At 40.2% G+C, this 24,868-nt stretch overlaps 1 long non-coding RNA gene across 1 annotated transcript; it reads right to left on the reverse strand.

Moving 5' to 3' along the window:
* Positions 1–10,400: 10,400 nt before the first annotated feature.
* On the reverse strand, positions 10,401–14,911 carry LOC118477736. The gene is made up of 2 exons (XR_004858576.1): positions 11,594–14,911; positions 10,401–10,705 (listed from the first exon to the last, which is right to left on the reverse strand). It is a non-coding gene; the product is annotated as an uncharacterized LOC118477736 (long non-coding RNA).
* Positions 14,912–24,868: the final 9,957 nt, after the last annotated feature.

Below are 24,868 nucleotides of genomic sequence, written 5' to 3' on the forward strand. Positions count from 1 at the left end.
CAATAACAATCTCAACTCACTACGAAAATCGGGAATCCTTGTCTTAGCAGTGTCTGTAGTCTATCTGTAGCATGTCATCAAGGGTCCTAAGCCTCAATCACTTATGTGGCTTGTATTTCTGCTCTGCCTCTCTCCAATATTCCATACTCCACCGACAATAGGCTAGTTCCCCTACACTCCATTTGAGTTGAGCAATACGTGTCCACTTTGGTCAAACGTCGACAAAAGGGCCCATCTTTCTTCGCCACACTCTCTAGTGAACGTGTCTTCATTCATCAAATACCTTAGGATGAAACTTTTACAAAAAACACATCCACAATGCATACACACCATTTATACTTATTTTTACTTTCATCTTAAGAAAAGATGGAAAAGAAAAATGCACGGTTACTTTACTTCTCGGGGAATAGAAAATCAGTTCAGGTCGTGCCTGTTTATGATTATTGCATCGTAGGCACTAACAATCTCAACTCACTACGAAAATCGGGAATCCTTTTTCAAGCATTGTCTGTAGTCTATCTGTAACATGTCATCAAGGGTGCTAAGCCTCAATCACTGGTGCGGCTTGCATCTCTGTGGCGCCTTTTTCCAACGTTCCACACTCCAGAGGTGCATCACGGACACTAGGCAAGGGTCCGTTATGGTCAAACGCAGTTACAAAAAGCCCATCTTTCTTCGCCACACAATCTTTCACATCTTTAATGTACGTGTCTTGCCCCATCGAATACCTTAGGAAGAAACTTTTACAAAAAACACATCCAAAATGCACACATGCCATTTATACTTATTTTTACTCTCACCTTTACAAATGATGAAAAGAAAAATGCACGCTTACTTTAATTGTGGGGAAAAAGAAAAACATAGGCAATAACAATCTCAACTCACTACGAAAATCGGGAATCCTTGTCTTAGCAGTGTCTGTAGTCTATCTGTAGCATGTCATCAAGGGTCCTAAGCCTCAGTCACTTGTGTGGCTTGTATTTCTGCTCTGCCTCTCTCCAATATTCCATACTCCACCGACAATAGGCTAGTTCCCCTACACTCCATTTGAGTTGAGCAATACGTGTCCACTTTGGTCAAACGTCGACAAAAGGGCCCATCTTTCTTCGCCACACTCTCTAGTGAACGTGTCTTCATTCATCAAATACCTTAGGATGAAATTTAAAAAAAAACACATCCACAATGCATACACACCATATATACTTATTTTTACTTTCATCTTAAGAAAAGATGGAAAAGAAAAATGCACGGTTACTTTACTTCTTGGGGAATAGAAAATCAGTTCAGGTCGTGCCTGTTTATGATTATTGCATCGTAGGCACTAACAATCTCAACTCACTACGAAAATCGGGAATCCTTTTTCAAGCATTGTCTGTAGTCTATCTGTAACATGTCATCAAGGGTGCTAAGCCTCAATCACTGGTGCGGCTTGCATCTCTGTGGCGCCTTTTTCCAACGTTCCACACTCCAGAGGTGCATCACGGACACTAGGCAAGGGTCCGCTATGGTCAAACGCAGTTACAAAAAGCCCATCTTTCTTCGCCACACAATCTTTCACATCTTTAATGTACGTGTCTTGCCCCATCGAATACCTTAGGAAGAAACTTTTACAAAAAACACATCCAAAATGCACACACGCCATTTATTCTTATTTTTACTCTCATCTTTACAAATGATGCAAAACAAAAATGCACGCTTACTTTAACTTTAATTGTGGGGAAAAAGAAAAACATAGGCAATAACAATCTCAACTCACTACGAAAATCGGGAATCCTTGTCTTAGCAGTGTCTGTAGTCTATCTGTAGCATGTCATCAAGGGTCCTAAGCCTCAGTCACTTGTGTGGCTTGTATTTCTGCTCTGCCTCTCTCCAATATTCCATACTCCACCGACAATAGGCTAGTTCCCCTACACTCCATTTGAGTTGAGCAATACGTGTCCACTTTGGTCAAACGTCGACAAAAGGGCCCATCTTTCTTCGCCACACTCTCTAGTGAACGTGTCTTCATTCATCAAATACCTTAGGATGAAATTAAAAAAAAAACACATCCACAATGCATACACACCATATATACTTATTTTTACTTTCATCTTAAGAAAAGATGGAAAAGAAAAATGCACGGTTACTTTACTTCTTGGGGAATAGAAAATCAGTTCAGGTCGTGCCTGTTTATGATTATTGCATCGTAGGCACTAACAATCTCAACTCACTACGAAAATCGGGAATCCTTTTTCAAGCATTGTCTGTAGTCTATCTGTAACATGTCATCAAGGGTGCTAAGCCTCAATCACTGGTGCGGCTTGCATCTCTGTGGCGCCTTTTTCCAACGTTCCACACTCCAGAGGTGCATCACGGACACTAGGCAAGGGTCCGCTATGGTCAAACGCAGTTACAAAAAGCCCATCTTTCTTCGCCACACAATCTTTCACATCTTTAATGTACGTGTCTTGCCCCATCGAATACCTTAGGAAGAAACTTTTACAAAAAACACATCCAAAATGCACACATGCCATTTATACTTATTTTTACTCTCACCTTTACAAATGATGAAAAGAAAAATGCACGCTTACTTTAATTGTGGGGAAAAAGAAAAACATAGGCAATAACAATCTCAACTCACTACGAATATCGGGAATCCTTGTCTTAGCAGTGTCTGTAGTCTATCTGTAGCATGTCATCAAGGGTCCTAAGCCTCAGTCACTTGTGTGGCTTGTATTTCTGCTCTGCCTCTCTCCAATATTCCATACTCCACCGACAATAGGCTAGTTCCCCTACACTCCATTTGAGTTGAGCAATACGTGTCCACTTTGGTCAAACGTCGACAAAAGGGCCCATCTTTCTTCGCCACACTCTCTAGTGAACGTGTCTTCATTCATCAAATACCTTAGGATGAAATTTAAAAAAAAACACATCCACAATGCATACACACCATATATACTTATTTTTACTTTCATCTTAAGAAAAGATGGAAAAGAAAAATGCACGGTTACTTTACTTCTTGGGGAATAGAAAATCAGTTCAGGTCGTGCCTGTTTATGATTATTGCATCGTAGGCACTAACAATCTCAACTCACTACGAAAATCGGGAATCCTTTTTCAAGCATTGTCTGTAGTCTATCTGTAACATGTCATCAAGGGTGCTAAGCCTCAATCACTGGTGCGGCTTGCATCTCTGTGGCGCCTTTTTCCAACGTTCCACACTCCAGAGGTGCATCACGGACACTAGGCAAGGGTCCGCTATGGTCAAACGCAGTTACAAAAAGCCCATCTTTCTTCGCCACACAATCTTTCACATCTTTAATGTACGTGTCTTCCCCCATCGAATACCTTAGGAAGAAACTTTTACAAAAAACACATCCAAAATGCACACACGCCATTTATTCTTATTTTTACTCTCATCTTTACAAATGATGCAAAACAAAAATGCACGCTTACTTTAACTTTAATTGTGGGGAAAAAGAAAAACATAGGCAATAACAATCTCAACTCACTACGAATATCGGGAATCCTTGTCTTAGCAGTGTCTGTAGTCTATCTGTAGCATGTCATCAAGGGTCCTAAGCCTCAATCACTTATGTGGCTTGTATTTCTGCTCTGCCTCTCTCCAATATTCCATACTCCACCGACAATAGGCTAGTTCCCCTACACTCCATTTGAGTTGAGCAATACGTGTCCACTTTGGTCAAACGTCGACAAAAGGGCCCATCTTTCTTCGCCACACTCTCTAGTGAACGTGTCTTCATTCATCAAATACCTTAGGATGAAATTAAAAAAAAAACACATCCACAATGCATACACACCATATATACTTATTTTTACTTTCATCTTAAGAAAAGATGGAAAAGAAAAATGCACGGTTACTTTACTTCTTGGGGAATAGAAAATCAGTTCAGGTCGTGCCTGTTTATGATTATTGCATCGTAGGCACTAACAATCTCAACTCACTACGAAAATCGGGAATCCTTTTTCAAGCATTGTCTGTAGTCTATCTGTAACATGTCATCAAGGGTGCTAAGCCTCAATCACTGGTGCGGCTTGCATCTCTGTGGCGCCTTTTTCCAACGTTCCACACTCCAGAGGTGCATCACGGACACTAGGCAAGGGTCCGCTATGGTCAAACGCAGTTACAAAAAGCCCATCTTTCTTCGCCACACAATCTTTCACATCTTTAATGTACGTGTCTTGCCCCATCGAATACCTTAGGAAGAAACTTTTACAAAAAACACATCCAAAATGCACACATGCCATTTATACTTATTTTTACTCTCACCTTTACAAATGATGAAAAGAAAAATGCACGCTTACTTTAATTGTGGGGAAAAAGAAAAACATAGGCAATAACAATCTCAACTCACTACGAATATCGGGAATCCTTGTCTTAGCAGTGTCTGTAGTCTATCTGTAGCATGTCATCAAGGGTCCTAAGCCTCAGTCACTTGTGTGGCTTGTATTTCTGCTCTGCCTCTCTCCAATATTCCATACTCCACCGACAATAGGCTAGTTCCCCTACACTCCATTTGAGTTGAGCAATACGTGTCCACTTTGGTCAAACGTCGACAAAAGGGCCCATCTTTCTTCGCCACACTCTCTAGTGAACGTGTCTTCATTCATCAAATACCTTAGGATGAAACTTTTACAAAAAACACATCCACAATGCATACACACCATTTATACTTATTTTTACTTTCATCTTAAGAAAAGATGGAAAAGAAAAATGCACGGTTACTTTACTTCTTGGGGAATAGAAAATCAGTTCAGGTCGTGCCTGTTTATGATTATTGCATCGTAGGCACTAACAATCTCAACTCACTACGAAAATCGGGAATCCTTTTTCAAGCATTGTCTGTAGTCTATCTGTAACATGTCATCAAGGGTGCTAAGCCTCAATCACTGGTGCGGCTTGCATCTCTGTGGCGCCTTTTTCCAACGTTCCACACTCCAGAGGTGCATCACGGACACTAGGCAAGGGTCCGCTATGGTCAAACGCAGTTACAAAAAGCCCATCTTTCTTCGCCACACAATCTTTCACATCTTTAATGTACGTGTCTTCCCCCATCGAATACCTTAGGAAGAAACTTTTACAAAAAACACATCCAAAATGCACACACGCCATTTATTCTTATTTTTACTCTCATCTTTACAAATGATGCAAAACAAAAATGCACGCTTACTTTAACTTTAATTGTGGGGAAAAAGAAAAACATAGGCAATAACAATCTCAACTCACTACGAATATCGGGAATCCTTGTCTTAGCAGTGTCTGTAGTCTATCTGTAGCATGTCATCAAGGGTCCTAAGCCTCAGTCACTTGTGTGGCTTGTATTTCTGCTCTGCCTCTCTCCAATATTCCATACTCCACCGACAATAGGCTAGTTCCCCTACACTCCATTTGAGTTGAGCAATACGTGTCCACTTTGGTCAAACGTCGACAAAAGGGCCCATCTTTCTTCGCCACACTCTCTAGTGAACGTGTCTTCATTCATCAAATACCTTAGGATGAAACTTTTCCAAAAAACACATCCACAATGCATACACACCATTTATACTTATTTTTACTTTCATCTTAAGAAAAGATGGAAAAGAAAAATGCACGGTTACTTTACTTCTTGGGGAATAGAAAATCAGTTCAGGTCGTGCCTGTTTATGATTATTGCATCGTAGGCACTAACAATCTCAACTCACTACGAAAATCGGGAATCCTTTTTCAAGCATTGTCTGTAGTCTATCTGTAACATGTCATCAAGGGTGCTAAGCCTCAATCACTGGTGCGGCTTGCATCTCTGTGGCGCCTTTTTCCAACGTTCCACACTCCAGAGGTGCATCACGGACACTAGGCAAGGGTCCGCTATGGTCAAACGCAGTTACAAAAAGCCCATCTTTCTTCGCCACACAATCTTTCACATCTTTAATGTACGTGTCTTGCCCCATCGAATACCTTAGGAAGAAACTTTTACAAAAAACACATCCAAAATGCACACATGCCATTTATACTTATTTTTACTCTCACCTTTACAAATGATGAAAAGAAAAATGCACGCTTACTTTAATTGTGGGGAAAAAGAAAAACATAGGCAATAACAATCTCAACTCACTACGAATATCGGGAATCCTTGTCTTAGCAGTGTCTGTAGTCTATCTGTAGCATGTCATCAAGGGTCCTAAGCCTCAGTCACTTGTGTGGCTTGTATTTCTGCTCTGCCTCTCTCCAATATTCCATACTCCACCGACAATAGGCTAGTTCCCCTACACTCCATTTGAGTTGAGCAATACGTGTCCACTTTGGTCAAACGTCGACAAAAGGGCCCATCTTTCTTCGCCACACTCTCTAGTGAACGTGTCTTCATTCATCAAATACCTTAGGATGAAATTTTAAAAAAAACACATCCACAATGCATACACACCATATATACTTATTTTTACTTTCATCTTAAGAAAAGATGGAAAAGAAAAATGCACGGTTACTTTACTTCTTGGGGAATAGAAAATCAGTTCAGGTCGTGCCTGTTTATGATTATTGCATCGTAGGCACTAACAATCTCAACTCACTACGAAAATCGGGAATCCTTTTTCAAGCATTGTCTGTAGTCTATCTGTAACATGTCATCAAGGGTGCTAAGCCTCAATCACTGGTGCGGCTTGCATCTCTGTGGCGCCTTTTTCCAACGTTCCACACTCCAGAGGTGCATCACGGACACTAGGCAAGGGTCCGCTATGGTCAAACGCAGTTACAAAAAGCCCATCTTTCTTCGCCACACAATCTTTCACATCTTTAATGTACGTGTCTTGCCCCATCGAATACCTTAGGAAGAAACTTTTACAAAAAACACATCCAAAATGCACACATGCCATTTATACTTATTTTTACTCTCACCTTTACAAATGATGAAAAGAAAAATGCACGCTTACTTTAATTGTGGGGAAAAAGAAAAACATAGGCAATAACAATCTCAACTCACTACGAATATCGGGAATCCTTGTCTTAGCAGTGTCTGTAGTCTATCTGTAGCATGTCATCAAGGGTCCTAAGCCTCAGTCACTTGTGTGGCTTGTATTTCTGCTCTGCCTCTCTCCAATATTCCATACTCCACCGACAATAGGCTAGTTCCCCTACACTCCATTTGAGTTGAGCAATACGTGTCCACTTTGGTCAAACGTCGACAAAAGGGCCCATCTTTCTTCGCCACACTCTCTAGTGAACGTGTCTTCATTCATCAAATACCTTAGGATGAAACTTTTACAAAAAACACATCCACAATGCATACACACCATTTATACTTATTTTTACTTTCATCTTAAGAAAAGATGGAAAAGAAAAATGCACGGTTACTTTACTTCTCGGGGAATAGAAAATCAGTTCAGGTCGTGCCTGTTTATGATTATTGCATCGTAGGCACTAACAATCTCAACTCACTACGAAAATCGGGAATCCTTTTTCAAGCATTGTCTGTAGTCTATCTGTAACATGTCATCAAGGGTGCTAAGCCTCAATCACTGGTGCGGCTTGCATCTCTGTGGCGCCTTTTTCCAACGTTCCACACTCCAGAGGTGCATCACGGACACTAGGCAAGGGTCCGCTATGGTCAAACGCAGTTACAAAAAGCCCATCTTTCTTCGCCACACAATCTTTCACATCTTTAATGTACGTGTCTTCCCCCATCGAATACCTTAGGAAGAAACTTTTACAAAAAACACATCCAAAATGCACACACGCCATTTATTCTTATTTTTACTCTCATCTTTACAAATGATGCAAAACAAAAATGCACGCTTACTTTAACTTTAATTGTGGGGAAAAAGAAAAACATAGGCAATAACAATCTCAACTCACTACGAAAATCGGGAATCCTTGTCTTAGCAGTGTCTGTAGTCTATCTGTAGCATGTCATCAAGGGTCCTAAGCCTCAGTCACTTGTGTGGCTTGTATTTCTGCTCTGCCTCTCTCCAATATTCCATACTCCACCGACAATAGGCTAGTTCCCCTACACTCCATTTGAGTTGAGCAATACGTGTCCACTTTGGTCAAACGTCGACAAAAGGGCCCATCTTTCTTCGCCACACTCTCTAGTGAACGTGTCTTCATTCATCAAATACCTTAGGATGAAACTTTTCCAAAAAACACATCCACAATGCATACACACCATTTATACTTATTTTTACTTTCATCTTAAGAAAAGATGGAAAAGAAAAATGCACGGTTACTTTACTTCTCGGGGAATAGAAAATCAGTTCAGGTCGTGCCTGTTTATGATTATTGCATCGTAGGCACTAACAATCTCAACTCACTACGAAAATCGGGAATCCTTTTTCAAGCATTGTCTGTAGTCTATCTGTAACATGTCATCAAGGGTGCTAAGCCTCAATCACTGGTGCGGCTTGCATCTCTGTGGCGCCTTTTTCCAACGTTCCACACTCCAGAGGTGCATCACGGACACTAGGCAAGGGTCCGCTATGGTCAAACGCAGTTACAAAAAGCCCATCTTTCTTCGCCACACAATCTTTCACATCTTTAATGTACGTGTCTTGCCCCATCGAATACCTTAGGAAGAAACTTTTACAAAAAACACATCCAAAATGCACACACGCCATTTATTCTTATTTTTACTCTCATCTTTACAAATGATGCAAAACAAAAATGCACGCTTACTTTAACTTTAATTGTGGGGAAAAAGAAAAACATAGGCAATAACAATCTCAACTCACTACGAAAATCGGGAATCCTTGTCTTAGCAGTGTCTGTAGTCTATCTGTAGCATGTCATCAAGGGTCCTAAGCCTCAATCACTTATGTGGCTTGTATTTCTGCTCTGCCTCTCTCCAATATTCCATACTCCACCGACAATAGGCTAGTTCCCCTACACTCCATTTGAGTTGAGCAATACGTGTCCACTTTGGTCAAACGTCGACAAAAGGGCCCATCTTTCTTCGCCACACTCTCTAGTGAACGTGTCTTCATTCATCAAATACCTTAGGATGAAACTTTTACAAAAAACACATCCACAATGCATACACACCATTTATACTTATTTTTACTTTCATCTTAAGAAAAGATGGAAAAGAAAAATGCACGGTTACTTTACTTCTCGGGGAATAGAAAATCAGTTCAGGTCGTGCCTGTTTATGATTATTGCATCGTAGGCACTAACAATCTCAACTCACTACGAAAATCGGGAATCCTTTTTCAAGCATTGTCTGTAGTCTATCTGTAACATGTCATCAAGGGTGCTAAGCCTCAATCACTGGTGCGGCTTGCATCTCTGTGGCGCCTTTTTCCAACGTTCCACACTCCAGAGGTGCATCACGGACACTAGGCAAGGGTCCGCTATGGTCAAACGCAGTTACAAAAAGCCCATCTTTCTTCGCCACACAATCTTTCACATCTTTAATGTACGTGTCTTCCCCCATCGAATACCTTAGGAAGAAACTTTTACAAAAAACACATCCAAAATGCACACACGCCATTTATACTTATTTTTACTCTCATCTTTACAAATGATGAAAAACAAAAATGCACGCTTACTTTAACTTTAATTGTGGGGAAAAAGAAAAACATAGGCAATAACAATCTCAACTCACTACGAAAATCGGGAATCCTTGTCTTAGCAGTGTCTGTAGTCTATCTGTAGCATGTCATCAAGGGTCCTAAGCCTCAGTCACTTGTGGCTTGTATTTCTGCTCTGCCTCTCTCCAATATTCCATACTCCACCGACAATAGGCTAGTTCCCCTACACTCCATTTGAGTTGAGCAATACGTGTCCACTTTGGTCAAACGTCGACAAAAGGGCCCATCTTTCTTCGCCACACTCTCTAGTGAACGTGTCTTCATTCATCAAATACCTTAGGATGAAACTTTTCCAAAAAACACATCCCCAATGCATACACACCATTTATACTTATTTTTACTTTCATCTTAAGAAAAGATGGAAAAGAAAAATGCACGGTTACTTTACTTCTCGGGGAATAGAAAATCAGTTCAGGTCGTGCCTGTTTATGATTATTGCATCGTAGGCACTAACAATCTCAACTCACTACGAAAATCGGGAATCCTTTTTCAAGCATTGTCTGTAGTCTATCTGTAACATGTCATCAAGGGTGCTAAGCCTCAATCACTGGTGCGGCTTGCATCTCTGTGGCGCCTTTTTCCAACGTTCCACACTCCAGAGGTGCATCACGGACACTAGGCAAGGGTCCGCTATGGTCAAACGCAGTTACAAAAAGCCCATCTTTCTTCGCCACACAATCTTTCACATCTTTAATGTACGTGTCTTCCCCCATCGAATACCTTAGGAAGAAACTTTTACAAAAAACACATCCAAAATGCACACACGCCATTTATTCTTATTTTTACTCTCATCTTTACAAATGATGAAAAACAAAAATGCACGCTTACTTTAACTTTAATTGTGGGGAAAAAGAAAAACATAGGCAATAACAATCTCAACTCACTACGAAAATCGGGAATCCTTGTCTTAGCAGTGTCTGTAGTCTATCTGTAGCATGTCATCAAGGGTCCTAAGCCTCAATCACTTATGTGGCTTGTATTTCTGCTCTGCCTCTCTCCAATATTCCATACTCCACCGACAATAGGCTAGTTCCCCTACACTCCATTTGAGTTGAGCAATACGTGTCCACTTTGGTCAAACGTCGACAAAAGGGCCCATCTTTCTTCGCCACACTCTCTAGTGAACGTGTCTTCATTCATCAAATACCTTAGGATGAAACTTTTACAAAAAACACATCCACAATGGATACACACTATTTATATTATTTTTACTTTCATCTTAACAAAAGATGGAAAAGATAAATGCACGGTTACTTTACTTCTCGGGGAATAGAAAATCAGTTCAGGTCGTGCCTGTTTATGATTATTGCATCGTAGGCACTAACAATCTCAACTCACTACGAAAATCGGGAATCCTTTTTCAAGCATTGTCTGTAGTCTATCTGTAACATGTCATCAAGGGTGCTAAGCCTCAATCACTGGTGCGGCTTGCATCTCTGTGGCGCCTTTTTCCAACGTTCCACACTCCAGAGGTGCATCACGGACACTAGGCAAGGGTCCGCTATGGTCAAACGCAGTTACAAAAAGCCCATCTTTCTTCGCCACACAATCTTTCACATCTTTAATGTACGTGTCTTCCCCCATCGAATACCTTAGGAAGAAACTTTTACAAAAAACACATCCAAAATGCACACACGCCATTTATTCTTATTTTTACTCTCATCTTTACAAATGATGCAAAACAAAAATGCACGCTTACTTTAACTTTAATTGTGGGGAAAAAGAAAAACATAGGCAATAACAATCTCAACTCACTACGAAAATCGGGAATCCTTGTCTTAGCAGTGTCTGTAGTCTATCTGTAGCATGTCATCAAGGGTCCTAAGCCTCAGTCACTTGTGTGGCTTGTATTTCTGTTGCGCCTCTCCAATATTCCATACTCCACCGACAATAGGCTAGTTCCCCTACACTCCATTTGAGTTGAGCAATACGGGTCCAATTTGGTCAAACGTCGATAAAAAAAAAGCCCATCTTTCTTCACCACACACTTCATCTTTCTATATCTCTAGTGAACGTGTCTTCATTCATCAAATACCTTAGGATGAAACTTTTACAAAAAACACATCCACAATGCATACACACCATTTATACTTATTTTTACTTTCATCAAAACAAATGATGGAAAAGAAAAATGCACGGTTACTTTACTTCTTGGGGAATAGAAAATCAGTTCAGGTCGTGCCTGTCTATGATTATTGCATCATAGGCACTAACAATCTCAACTTACTGCGAAAATCGGGAATCCCTTTTCAAGCAGTGTCTGTAGTCTATCTGTTACATGTCATCAAGGGTGCTAAGCCTCAATCACTGGTGCGGCTTGCATCTCTGTGGCACCTTTTTCCAACGTTCCACACTCCAGAGGTGCATCACGGACACTTAGGCAAGGGTCCACTTTGGTCAAACGCAGTTACAAAAAGCCCATCTTTCTTCGCCACACAATCTTTCACATTTTTAAAGTACGTGTTTTCCCCCATCGAATACCTTAGGAAGAAACTTTTACAAAAAACACATCCACAATGCACACACACCATTTATTCTTAATTTTTACTGTAATCTTAACAAATGATGGAAAACAAAAATGCACGCTTACATTAATTCTTGGGAAATAGAAAATCAGTTCAGGTCGTGCATGTTTATTATTGGATCATACAGAAAAACAATCTTTGCTCACTACAAAATTTCAGATTCCCGTCGCAGCAGTTTCTGTAGTCTATCTGTAACATGTCATCAAGAGTCCTAAGTCAGGTCACTGATGCGGCTTGCATTTTTTATGTGCCTCTGTCCAATGTTCCACACTCCAAAGGTTGCAGCTTGTCTCTCTTTGCCACTGAGCACCTATCCATCCCTTCACTTATACTTACACTCCAAAGATGCACCAGGGGCATTTGGCTGGGTCCATTACTCTCCCTTTGAATTAGAGCAGTATTTTGCTGTACACTTTAGTGACTTCAGTCAACTGCAGGTTACAAAAAAACGGACTTTGTCCTCTCCGATTTTTTACGCCACAACTCCAGGGTAGGCCATCTTTCATCAAATACCATACGACGAACTGCTTCAAAAAGAATACATCTGCTATGCATGGATAGTATTTTTCCTGACTTTGTACTTTACCCATGATGTAAAAGAACATAAATTATATTTTTTCTGAAGGGATTGGAAATCATTTTCACAAAATAAGATTCAGGCAAGGCTTGGAGACTGTTTAAAAAACGCATGGACTCAAATAAGTACGGTAACAATAACGAACAAATTTTTCTCTGCTAATTTACAAAATTTTAAATTTTTACCCACCAAAACACTGCATTTTTCAAACTTTTCTGCAGTCAAAACTTGCAACACATCCATTAACAACAGATGCCATGTGCTACCACAGGAATCAAATTTATCAGTATGGTAGCTGTACTGTTGGTCCATCACTGCAGTGTGTGAGAGAAATGAAGGCCGCCTGTTCCAAGTTTGATTTGATGTTCCACTACTTGACTTGAAGTTGAAGTAGGGGCCTACTGTATGGCAATACTTTAAATTGCTCCTGAAACCTCGAAATTATATCTTCAAAGTGCAATAAAAACAAAATAAAATCATACAATGAAGAGAATTTGGTATTGTTACCCCCTTTTTTTCTTTTTTTCGCCATTACGTTTTTTTTATTTTAATTCTTTTTTTTTTTGCGGGGGGATAGCTCTAACAACAATGTGGCTCAGTTCTTTTGACTTTTGGGGTAATTTGGGGCAAATCTTTTTTCCCCTGACTTTTTTCTTTTGGAGGTCCACAGGAATTATAACCTTTTTTTTTGGTGGCCAGGGCCTTCTTTTTTCCCTGTTTTTTTTTTTTTTTTCTTTCTCTTCCTGCGTGATCTTTTTTAATGCTCCATGTGTTTTCTTCTTTTTTTTTTTTTAAGAATCGTACCACCATAATCATCATCAGAATCAGAGAAAACTTTAACCCTAAATATATTTTAAAAAACGTCTTGTCTTGAGCATGAAGTTGAAAATCAACCACATGTGGAAAGCACGCCATGAAGTCTCCTTGATGCCCTTGATGGCGCGACACGATCCAGTAGTGTGTTGTTCTCTCATCTCAGTGGAGACAATTTGCAGCAAACAGCAAAAGGGTTAGTCCAATGTTTACCAGCTATCCTGTTTGTCCCCTCCATCTCAAATGATGACTTTCAACTTTCGCTTCTCCAAGACAAAAAAGCGTTTTCTGTCCCCACATTACCCCAGACCTATCAGACCACGCTTACCTTCTGGTGGTAAAGCTCCTTTTGGTGTGTAACCCTAACCAAAGTTACAAAAATACAGTAATTGTAAAGTAATATTAGTAATAGATCTAGTAACAGTCTAGCATAGTAGCATGCATAGCGCAAAATAGGCAAACGTAGAAATCTTTCTGTTTATTATAATTATATTAAGAATTTTTATGAGCATTACTCGTCATAAAATTCAGGACTAAAAAAATCCGTTCACTCTGCATGTGCTAGACTGTTGAAAGATGTTTTGAGTTGGCTGTGAAGGCCCAAAGTTAATTTTATGCTTGTACATTTTGTATCCATATATTGGGAAAATATTGTGAGTGATGTCCCCTTCTATGGATCATATTCATTACATGTCATTCTTCTACGGAAGCCAAGTCTGCAGCATCAAAGAATATTCCATTACAATAAAATTGCAAGTGGCCGCAGTCAATTTGCTTTAGTTTCATCAAGAAACTAGTTACTGCTCTAATTCTTCAGAAATTTTGTATTAAAATTTTTTTTTTGAGGAGGCTAGTTAAAACCGATAAAACGTATAGGCCTACTGTGTGGTGTGCATGACATACTGATCAAGGCACATTTTATTGATTTGTCAAGTTATTAGCAATCATGAATGAAGTTAAAGTAAAAAAGCTAGCCAGAAGTAAAATGTGTACCTGGTTAGCGCAGAAGCACCCAGTTTACAGCTTGTCACCACTCTGGATCTCCGATCAGAAGCAAAAGGAAAGCAGTCAAAAGAAATCCCTGTTGTTGTTTTCACCATGTGGTGGATGGATGGGTTGTAGTGTTTCCGTAACTTCTTGTTTGTAAGTTCACAAAGCTTCAATCCAAAAAAACAAAAAATGCTGTTGGATAGTACACTGTAGTTAGGTTGGTCATGGATAAACTAAACTCTCTGCAGCCAGCGTTGATGATGAGAAGCGAAAACAATACGTTTTAGGGATCGAAAACAATACGTTTTAGGGATTTTTTTTATTAATACCCCTGGTAATTCTACGGTACCATTTACAAAATACTTGTTTATAAACCAGCTGTTAATTACCAGTGAATAGTGCCAGATTTGACACATGAGATGAAAATTCTTAGTAGTAGTAGTAGGCCTACAAGGTTAGTTTTTTTGTGTTTTTTTGGTCTGAAGAACTATAATAATAATAATAATTGTATTTATATATATATATATTAATATATATAGCGCATTATATCCATGCTCAAGAGCATGCTCTATGTGCTTTACAACCATATATAAATACATAACTATCATAAAATCATCTAAGAATTTATTACTGAAACCATTTACTATTGTGTTTCTTAAATTTTTTATGTCAATGCCACTCTGTGATCAGATTAAGCAGCCTACTGACTAACTACAAGTAGCCTACTACCGTATAGGAAATCTAAAAATGTAATGTTTTAAGAGTTTAAATCAAATCACCTACTAACAAGATGGCCATGTGAAGAAAACCAAAGGACTTGGACCATCCAAGAAAAGGCCGATTCCTCTGTGAGAATGAAGTATGGTAATGTAGGCAATTGTAGGGATCCCCCAAGAAACCTGGAAAATGCAGGAGCTCCCGCTTGAGACATGTGCACGGTACAGTAGGCCTACTGTGTAGGCTACAACAAATGATAAAAAGGGTCATCACTACAGTTCCAGGAGCAAGGAGTCACAATTCAGAAGTTTCACAGGCTCCCACAATCAGCAACACAAAACTCGTCTGGTGACAGTTCCATGTAACAATGACTAGGCTATCAAATCTTAAAAAGAGTTTAAGTTTAACATTTTGCTGTCACATCTTGCCGATCGGCAAGATCGCAGAGCTTCCGCTCCCGTCACAAAACGCCGATCGGCGATGTTTACCACCCAGTTTCTTTCAATTTTGGATTCCCCCCAAAATGTTTGTGATGGCAAGGGTTTTTATTTTTACTATATTGAGCCTAGTGACGGCAAAGTGTTAAAAAGAGATTTTAAAATATTAACTTATACACCGTAAGTTTACTTTCAACTTCCCGTTTTAAAATTTAAATCCGAGTTTTCTGTCGTGCACGAAAAAGCAGCAAGTGCAGCTAATGTTCCTGAATAAATTTCAATTTCAACTGAAATAAGTCATAGAAGACTAAAGTTAACTAATGGTACCGGTATTTTCAATTACAGTGGAAACCATATTTACAGGCCCGGTAAAAACAAGGATTTTTTTAATTCCCGTTTTTTCATACTCTTGCTCTCTATTAAAAGTAATAAAAGTTATCGGCAATAACAGGGCCTCATCGGAGCCCAATCGGTGAGAGAGAGAGAGAGCAACGTCACTGCAAGCACACGCAGAGAGGGCTGTGGTGTGCTGAAGACTTCGATCTAGATCTAAGCCTAGCTGCACACAAGCGGCCTGCTGCATGGCCAAATCTAACAGTCCTGGTCATGCGCAGAGCTTGTTTCGTGGGTACTTGTGGCTGTGGAAACTACCCATGAATAAATACAGCTGGATTAGTCCACAAATGCTTACTTCCTTTGCATTCTGATTTAACTGGGGTCTGATATTATAACAGAACTTTTTCTCTGGCCCCTCTATCCCTGTTGTATCAGGTTTCCACTGTAGTAAAGAAAATTTTTTTTACTATAGAATACTGAGCACTTTTATCCACATTAGGACCACAGTAGTATTCAGAAATGCAGACAGCTGTGCATTTAGGATTTTTGGAAACCAATGTAACACTAATTACAGGTCTTACAACACGAAGCTCTTCAGTCTCTGATGGAAAACAACCAGGCTTTTGGAGATGACCAGAAACATAGCTTCCCAATCACCTGTAGAGGAAGAGTCTAGAGCTATATCAACCAGAATATACAGACACTGAAATAAGTCTTCCGTAATGATCTTGACAATTTTGAATTCCGTTTGAAAAAAGATCTTTAAGCTTCTTAAATGCTTTGACAAGTACAAAACTAAAATGTAGCTCTATCTTTCAAAGCTGGACATCAATAAAACATTACGATACAGCGTCTTGTGTCTGGTACTTCAGTAAAGTAAATGCTCTATGTCATAGCCAGTTGTCCATTACAGTTTGACACTAAAAAGAACTATTGTGGTAAAGACCTCCAACTAACTGGTTCCACCATTCCAATGATTGATAGCTTTCTCAATCTCTGTACTTTCGTTTAAATTCTTTAATATAATATATATATATATATTTTTTATACATTAAATGGGATTACAGTTAAGTACACGGAAAGATCCTTCTTGACCATGATCACACAGGTTTCCATTTGCCCACTGGCTGGTCCTCAGTCCACCACATCGTGCCAGCCAAGTGGCATGTACCACTGTGGTGTAAGGTTTTGCTATGGAATACAGTAACCACACGACAACTGTACGATACAAAATGACAATGCCAATATTGTGCATTATTTTGCTATCACATATCACTACTGTCAAAAATGTCACCCAACAAAGTTGATCATAGGACAATGTTTGCCCAAATGTCATCAAATTATCAACGTTTTGGTTTACTTGCTGTTTGACCCCAAAAACTTCCTTGAACTTATAATATATGTACTCCACTACAATAAGTCGTTAGGTAGACAATTTCTACAAATCAATACTGGCGAATATTTCTAGAGATGCCTTTTGACTTTTATTTTAAAATCCGAGTAAGTGAAGTAACTGCTAATTACAACACAATATTATCAAAGCTAACACATTATTACTTAGGACTTTGTTACCATCACATTGCACCTCACGTAGCAGGGGCACCATATGTGTGTCAGCGCGGCCGCTTTCGGGGTTTTTTTTTGATGACGGGAATGTATGTGTGCAGGACTTGTCCAGTTTCTTGGTCTCAGAAAAAACAGATCAGCAGAAATTGGAAGTGTGAAGAAAGAGAGCAAAGTCTTAGTGGCACCAGGTCTGTAATTAAGTCAACCAAAAATGTGTTCATCTCCATTTAAGTGGGAAATTACGGTACAAAACTAGGTCCCAGTTACTATTGGGTACTTCAACTTCAAGTACTTGAAGAAATAGCTCCAACAAATGAGTGAAAAAAACTGATATAATATAAGAAGTATTTCAACCACAGCATTCTCGTGATTTGTATATTTAGTTTTGCAAACTCCAAGCCCAACAAATTCTTTTTTTAAAATGTGTATACACACCAGTTTCAGTTAAATTGTCAACATTTCCACAAAAGTCTTGTCAAAAGCTTTCAAATTCAACTTTTGCCTTGTATCAGTCTGTAGGCCTACTATTTATACACAATGTTTCAAGAAAGAACCAATAAGCTCAGAGAACTTAGAAAAAAAAAAAGCACACCATTCCACAAACCCATGCTTGTCCTAGTTAGATCTAAATTATTACAATTACATAGATCTGCATCATAGAAAAGAATATTTAGGAAACATGTTTGGTTTGTTGGATCCCTGCGCTTTAACTTTTCTTTTTAAACTTTTTGTGCACCTACCGAAATCAGCAAGAGTTCTGAACCCAAATCACAGCTTACAGTTGGGCGCATAGCAGCAGTCAGGCAGTCGACTTTGTGTTCTTAACTGGTAGAAGAGCTCATCACTCTATAGCAGCTACATTTCAATCATTGTGTAGGCCTACGTTATCAAAAGAGAGCGCCAGTCAAAGGACAAGAGAAAAACTGCAGGAGTACAAGTCCGCTTCAGTGCAGTATCTGAAAGACAGTCATGGAACAGGGACACGTAGCAATATACTAATGGTCAACAATACCAGTAACCTCTGTAGAGGTCCCTCGTACAGTTAATATTTTGAAATTAAATGACCTTATCTTCCTTTAACGTTATGACCTATAGAGTGGACTATATTGTGGCATTTAAATCAAAATAAAATCTGCCTAGTTATCAAAGAAAAACAATTTTTTTGAGACTTTCATTCCATGAACAACTGCAGTAATGATCATGAAAGCTTATTCACTAGAAGCCTAAAAACATAAACAATTTCAAGCTTACAATTTCATCAAGCAGTGAGCTGTGATGATAGTTATGGTTTGAAGCCAACTCTCGAAAACTAATCAAGACTTTTTTACTGCTTGTTTTTAACACTAAAGATTAAAGTTTCTGTCCATGTCCAAAAACACAAACTCCATTTGATACGTTTCAAAGCATCATGTGTCAGACCTTTTGAAATGGAGAGAAGTACGGTGAAGAACGCCGAAACCAAGAAGAAACACCAGCAACTGCCTCATGTTGCAAACTTGGCCACACAGTTTGTGACTCCCAGTCGGTACCTTGCAGCAGCACAGTCACTACCGTACACTTCTGTGAGTGTGAGACTTAAGGTGTCCTTTCACCAAGGAAGAAAACGATCATGAACTTCATATCATGTCACATTATGAACATATGGTGAATCCCATGAAACCATAACCCTGTTCTGCAGAACATTCGTTAAAAATTGCACGGTTCAACAATTGGTTTGCCCTTGCAAACATTGTATCAATTAAATCATCATCTAGGAATCAGCACGAGGCATTCTACTGTATAATTCCTCAAACAGTTTACAAATTTTACAAGTTAAAGAGTAAGTTTATAAATTTCACAGAATATGTGATGGTACTTCGACAAAATGATTTAGAGCCAACTTAATTTTGAGAACAGGTACATGTTGTGGCAGCTGACAGTAGGATGCACTGGCAGTCTAAAACTAATTACTGTTAAATTGCGCTCAATTTTTCATATTTTACTAAATTTTTCAGTCTACTCTGACTCTATCATATGGTAGGCTACTCTATGGAAGTACGACACCCATTTGGGATCTGATTCCTCCCAACAACGTGGGCATAAATTTTCTGTGCCACGTTCAATATAAAATGGATCAGCAAGCAACAACTACACCAGACTTAATGACTTAATGACGACATCCACATAACAAACCCAACAACCTTATAGAGTTGCTGCAGCGGCAGATCCAAGGACAAAAAGAGTTCGAGGAATGAGAATTCAGAGGTTCGAAGACGACAAGATGTCAGTGATTCCTGTAATAAAGATATATATAGATATATATATATCTATCTATTTAAGCAAACATCCAAAACAGAGAACAACCTAAAATAACAGACAGGCAAAGCAAAAAAAGAATAACATGACATCGAGTTGTTATCTTTATTTAAATAAAGTGCTTTGACATTTCACCATTGTGACAAAATTATGGTGCCGGAAATAAACATCTCGACACAAATTATGCACAGCACAACTAATATTAGGCCCAAAATACAAAACTGTATCATTTCTTTGCTGATCACTTACCTGATGGAAAAGCAGTAGACCAAATAAAAAGTTCTCTTTCCCATTCAATCAAACCAATCAGTACACACAAAGAGTAGACCTACAAACATACCATTACCATACCGGTACAATAATTTTTCAAATTGGCGATAGCTCACTCCAAGGTCCAAAGGACAGCACATTGCTTGCGTGGTGTCCTAGATGACCTGATAAGAAAATATTTCATTAAAAAATTATAGCTTAGCCCAAAATGAGATTTTCAACCCAATAGAAAATGTATGGCACCAACCGTATCTTGTTTAAGCATGTCAAAAAGTAAGAGTAAGACTGCTTGGTATTTTTTTACTTTCCCTCCCGTCTCACACTCAGCTATCAGTTGTCCATGGAGGGCCTGCCCCTGAGGTAAAAGAAAATCTAGGGGGGGTTACAGGAAGATGCCCCCCTGTTTTAACCTATAATTTGATATTATATTGGAAAGTGGCTATTCTCACCCGCCCGGAAGTTCTCGCAAGATCAACTCCTCCCCTCTTCTCTCTCTCTGTCTCTTTCTGAATACTGTCTATCGGTGTGGACGATCAATTTGACCAAAACAAAGTTAAAAAATGATGTTAAAACACAAAAGTAAATTAATTTGGTTGTCTACAAAGATGCTACGGCTATTTAACTTTTCGAATCGAGCCGAACTACGCGGGTCGCCATTTTGTTTTGCCCAGAAATTCTCGCGCTACTCCTCTCTCAACTGCCCACAGACAAAATTGTACGCTTTTAATAGGCTACAGTTGTAATGGAACGTCTGTTCACGGCACAGAATTCTACAATTTTTCTGTTATCACGGTGTAGAATTCTGTGGTTAGGGTGAACGCGCACCGGGTGAGAATAGCCACAAGACTCGCCTGCACTATTCTCACTCCGGATGAGAATGGAGGTGGCCATTATATTGCAGTTAGATTTGAAATTTTCCTGAAAATAATTGATTTGCGACAGTTTTAGTGGCTTTATATATGTCATCTGCAGTTTGGCCCCCGAGGCAGTGCATCTGTGAAGGAGTGAAAGTAAAAATTTACCAACTGCTGTGGTACAGATACACAGCATGCATGTCTAATGGATAACTACCCCCGTTTCACATTTAGACCTAGCTACTGTGCGTCCATTTCCTACAACATACTGATGTGCTTAACACGAATATAATCGACTTCATTTCCGTCGCAAATTAATACAGTAGGCTATAACTAGGAGAGGGCTGAAACAACTTACTCTAAATCATGCATCAGCAAAACTGAATGCGGTCCCGTTTTTTCTTCTTCTTCTATCTTTGAAATTACGCAAAACTTGAACACAAACACGGAATAGTTGAACTAATTACGCCGAGGTCTAAAGACTATGTCCATTGAGGTGCACTAGAGACAAAATAATAATGGGCCTAATATATTTCTGTTTAACGGGAAATTTTACCGTAATTTGATATTTTGCAGTTAGGTTGCATCCCTGTTTTTGTGTGGCGTATTCGGTCATCAAGACTTCCGGATTTCTTCTCTAGACGTAAACAAATGGATCGTGGACTTTAACAAATGGAACTACAAGATCACCCATAATTCAATGGTGACAGGGTTAGGCCTCTTCTTTAATATTGTGTTTGATTTTGACTTTGATTTTGATGGTGGTCGCTCGTTACGGAAGTCCTTCCGGTAAGATTGAAGAATACCGGGCCAGCAGACTGACTTTGCCTATGTCTCAACCTTAGGAATTCATAATTTTCCCGTATTTAATATCTCTCAATGGAGAATCTCGAACCGGTAGATCTATTCATTAAAATTTTGTCAGGGGGGAGACCCCCCCTGAACCCCCCCTCCCCCACATTCTCGCGCAATAATGTATGAGTGGTCCAGTATTCTTCAATCTTCCCGTCCTTCCCTAGATCTAGATATCTAAATCTAGATCTAGATTCTAGATCTAGACTAGATATTTTAACCCTTAAGATTCTGGTCCCTGATAACTGTTTGCCCGATAAGCGCAATCCCGCGCGGCGCTCCACAGCTGGTCCCTGATCAGTCGTCGTCCCGCGCGGGCAACGCATTTCGTTTACGGCGGGGTCTGCATTTGTGTGCTAAAATGTGTGTGCGTCAATCTGCTTGTGCCTGAGTGTCCATCTGAAACTTACTGCATTGTTTTGCAACGCGAGGCGTTGGTAGAGATAACAGAGCGTCGGTTGAGACGATCATCCAATGAAATATGAGCATTTTGACCCAGTTTGACACTTGAGGGACTCGAAAGGATATTCAGGAAATAGGACTTTCATCTTTCAATGCAAACACCTTTCCTCACTTTTCAAACGATCTAATTTTTACACCAAACGTTTCCTGATGTAAATAATCATATTTGGTGGTTTTTGAACCATTGTCCTACCAGAGGGAGACATTTGAGAGCAACTGAATAAAAAAAATATTCGGAAATTATCCCATTTTTTCCCCCTTTCGAACGATAGCTGATAAGCAGCTGTTTGCAAGTTCATTCATAATAGGTGTGAAATCTGGAAAACTCTGGAAAAGTTATGCGATTTGGTTTAACTTCCAATCTCAGCGTCTCTGATCTACCGACGAGGGGATAATGGGATTATTCGTGTGATCGTAACACTTATTCATTGATCATATCAGTTTGCTATAAAAGATGAGGTGTTTCCCTGACCTGCCGCGGCCCGCTCGCGTGACCAGTGCCTGACCCCGGCGCCCCGCGGCACAAGCCCGCAGGCGACGTAAGTGGGTCATCGATCGATAAGAGCCCTCTTCCTGTTAACCCCGCAGGACTAGAGTTAATAGATCTTCATGCAAATATAACATATCCATACATGTACACATTTCAGAGCAAAACAATGCAATGCCTAGACATTTGAGCCACCACTGCTGTCTCACACCATCGTGGGATAGACGTGTCTTGTAAATTGTTGAGAATCGCCATCTTGCATTCTTGATGTCGGCCGGCTATCCACCAGCTTGGGGGGTTTGCACTGGTCTCCATCCTGGTCAGTCACTGCAAAGCAACACACACAAAAATCACAACACCGTCATTTCACTGTTCCACACATTTCGTCAAATGTCTCAAACCAACCACTTTTGAACTGGCAGTTTCGGCCAAAATGAAAAGAACACAAACTGAAGCCGTAGATCTAGATTCTATGTCTTTGAGGTCCGAAATCCAACCATCCTAATAAACATGTGACTACGTCAACGTTCTAGATTTAGATTCTTGGTCTTGTCTTGTCCATTGGTCTTGTCTGTGCCTGGTTATACGACTGCTCACTCCGTAGGGCAGGAAAAGAAAGGCAGAGGCAGGGCGGCGTTATTATGCGTGGGGACGTGGGGAAAGTAGTTCCTATGCCAATGCGCATGTCATGTTTGCATTCTTGTTTGATTAGGCTAGCCTAGCCTAGCCTAGGCAGGCCTAGCCTCGCCTACTTTGACGTCAGAGCAAGCTCCTGCGTAGGCGTCGTCTAAAATAACAAGGATCACGTGACATAGCGTGGCGGCGAGGACTATCTTTTGGGGGGAGGGATGAATTAATAATAGGGCCTATAATACGCTGTTGTTACTATGGCATTATCTACCTTGCTTTCACATTGTTTTGAAATATAAGCGTATATGAATTTAAAAATTTGTTCTGACAACAGAGCAGAAAAAGAGCTGAGCGCTAAAAATAGTATAAAGTGCATTTTGTATTCATACGCTTTTGCGTAGGATCCAAGACGGAATAGGCTAAGGCTGGTCCCAGAGTGGCTCTGTAGGTCTGACCTGTAGCTCGCCTGGCGCACGCCGTCTGCGTGTCAGCACAGCCGCACTGTGAGTTGGAGCCTGTGTCTCAGCGAACGCGAGCCACACTCGCTGTGTGTCAGCACAGCCACACTGTGTGTTGACGTGTGTAGATGTGCAACTGACGGGTTTGCCTTGCTATATTTAGGTACTGTGTAATCCAAGACCAATTAGATCTATACCAAGACGGGACAACTCTTCTTTACGTCATGTGCCAAGTGCAGCCCTCCCCCCCCTCTAGAATCTAGAGAAGCACACCTAGATCTAGGCCTAGGCCTGCCTCGGCCTAGGCCTACGACAACAGTCGAAACTAGGTCAACCTCTAGATTCGAAGTTTCAAAGTATGATAAAGTGCATTTCTAGGTGATTTTGAGGCCAAGTGTTGATGCTAGCATCAATATTTAATAGTAAAGCACCTAATAATACTTACTTCTTGTTGATTTTGATGATCTGTGAAGAGTTTCAGTCGAAAATAAACACGAAGCGAGGCGACACATGTCCACCATTTTTACAACACTGTTGAATAGCACGTCTGACACATCGCGCAGCTCTGCTGACAAAAAACAGACGACAGCTACGCTGCTTTAGCACACGATAATGTATACATTCATTTGCACGGTGCGAGTCAGGCGAGCTACAGGTCAGACCTACAGAGCCACTCTGGGACCGGCCTTATGGTCTGGCGCACGCCGTATGCGTGTCACTGTCAGCACAGCCGCACTGTGTGTTGGTGCCTGTGTCTCAGCGAGCGCAAGGCACACTCGCTGAGTCTCAGCACAGCCGCACTGTGTGTTGACTGTTGACGTGTGAAGGTGTGCAACTGACAGGTCTGCCTTGCTATATTTAGATACTGTGTGTAATCCAAGACGGACTAAGACAAGACGAGACAACTCTTCTTTACATCATGTGACAAGCGCAGGCCCCTCCCACTTTGCCAGATGCGCGTATAACTCGCTGGGGTGGCGATAGTTTACATTGGTTACAATGCTGAATGCAAGGCTACTGATCATCTCGGGAGGTATGTCT

This window comes from Aplysia californica, unplaced genomic scaffold, assembly GCF_000002075.1.
Source record: "Aplysia californica isolate F4 #8 unplaced genomic scaffold, AplCal3.0 scaffold00199, whole genome shotgun sequence".
Taxonomy (NCBI): Eukaryota; Metazoa; Mollusca; class Gastropoda; order Aplysiida; family Aplysiidae; genus Aplysia; species Aplysia californica.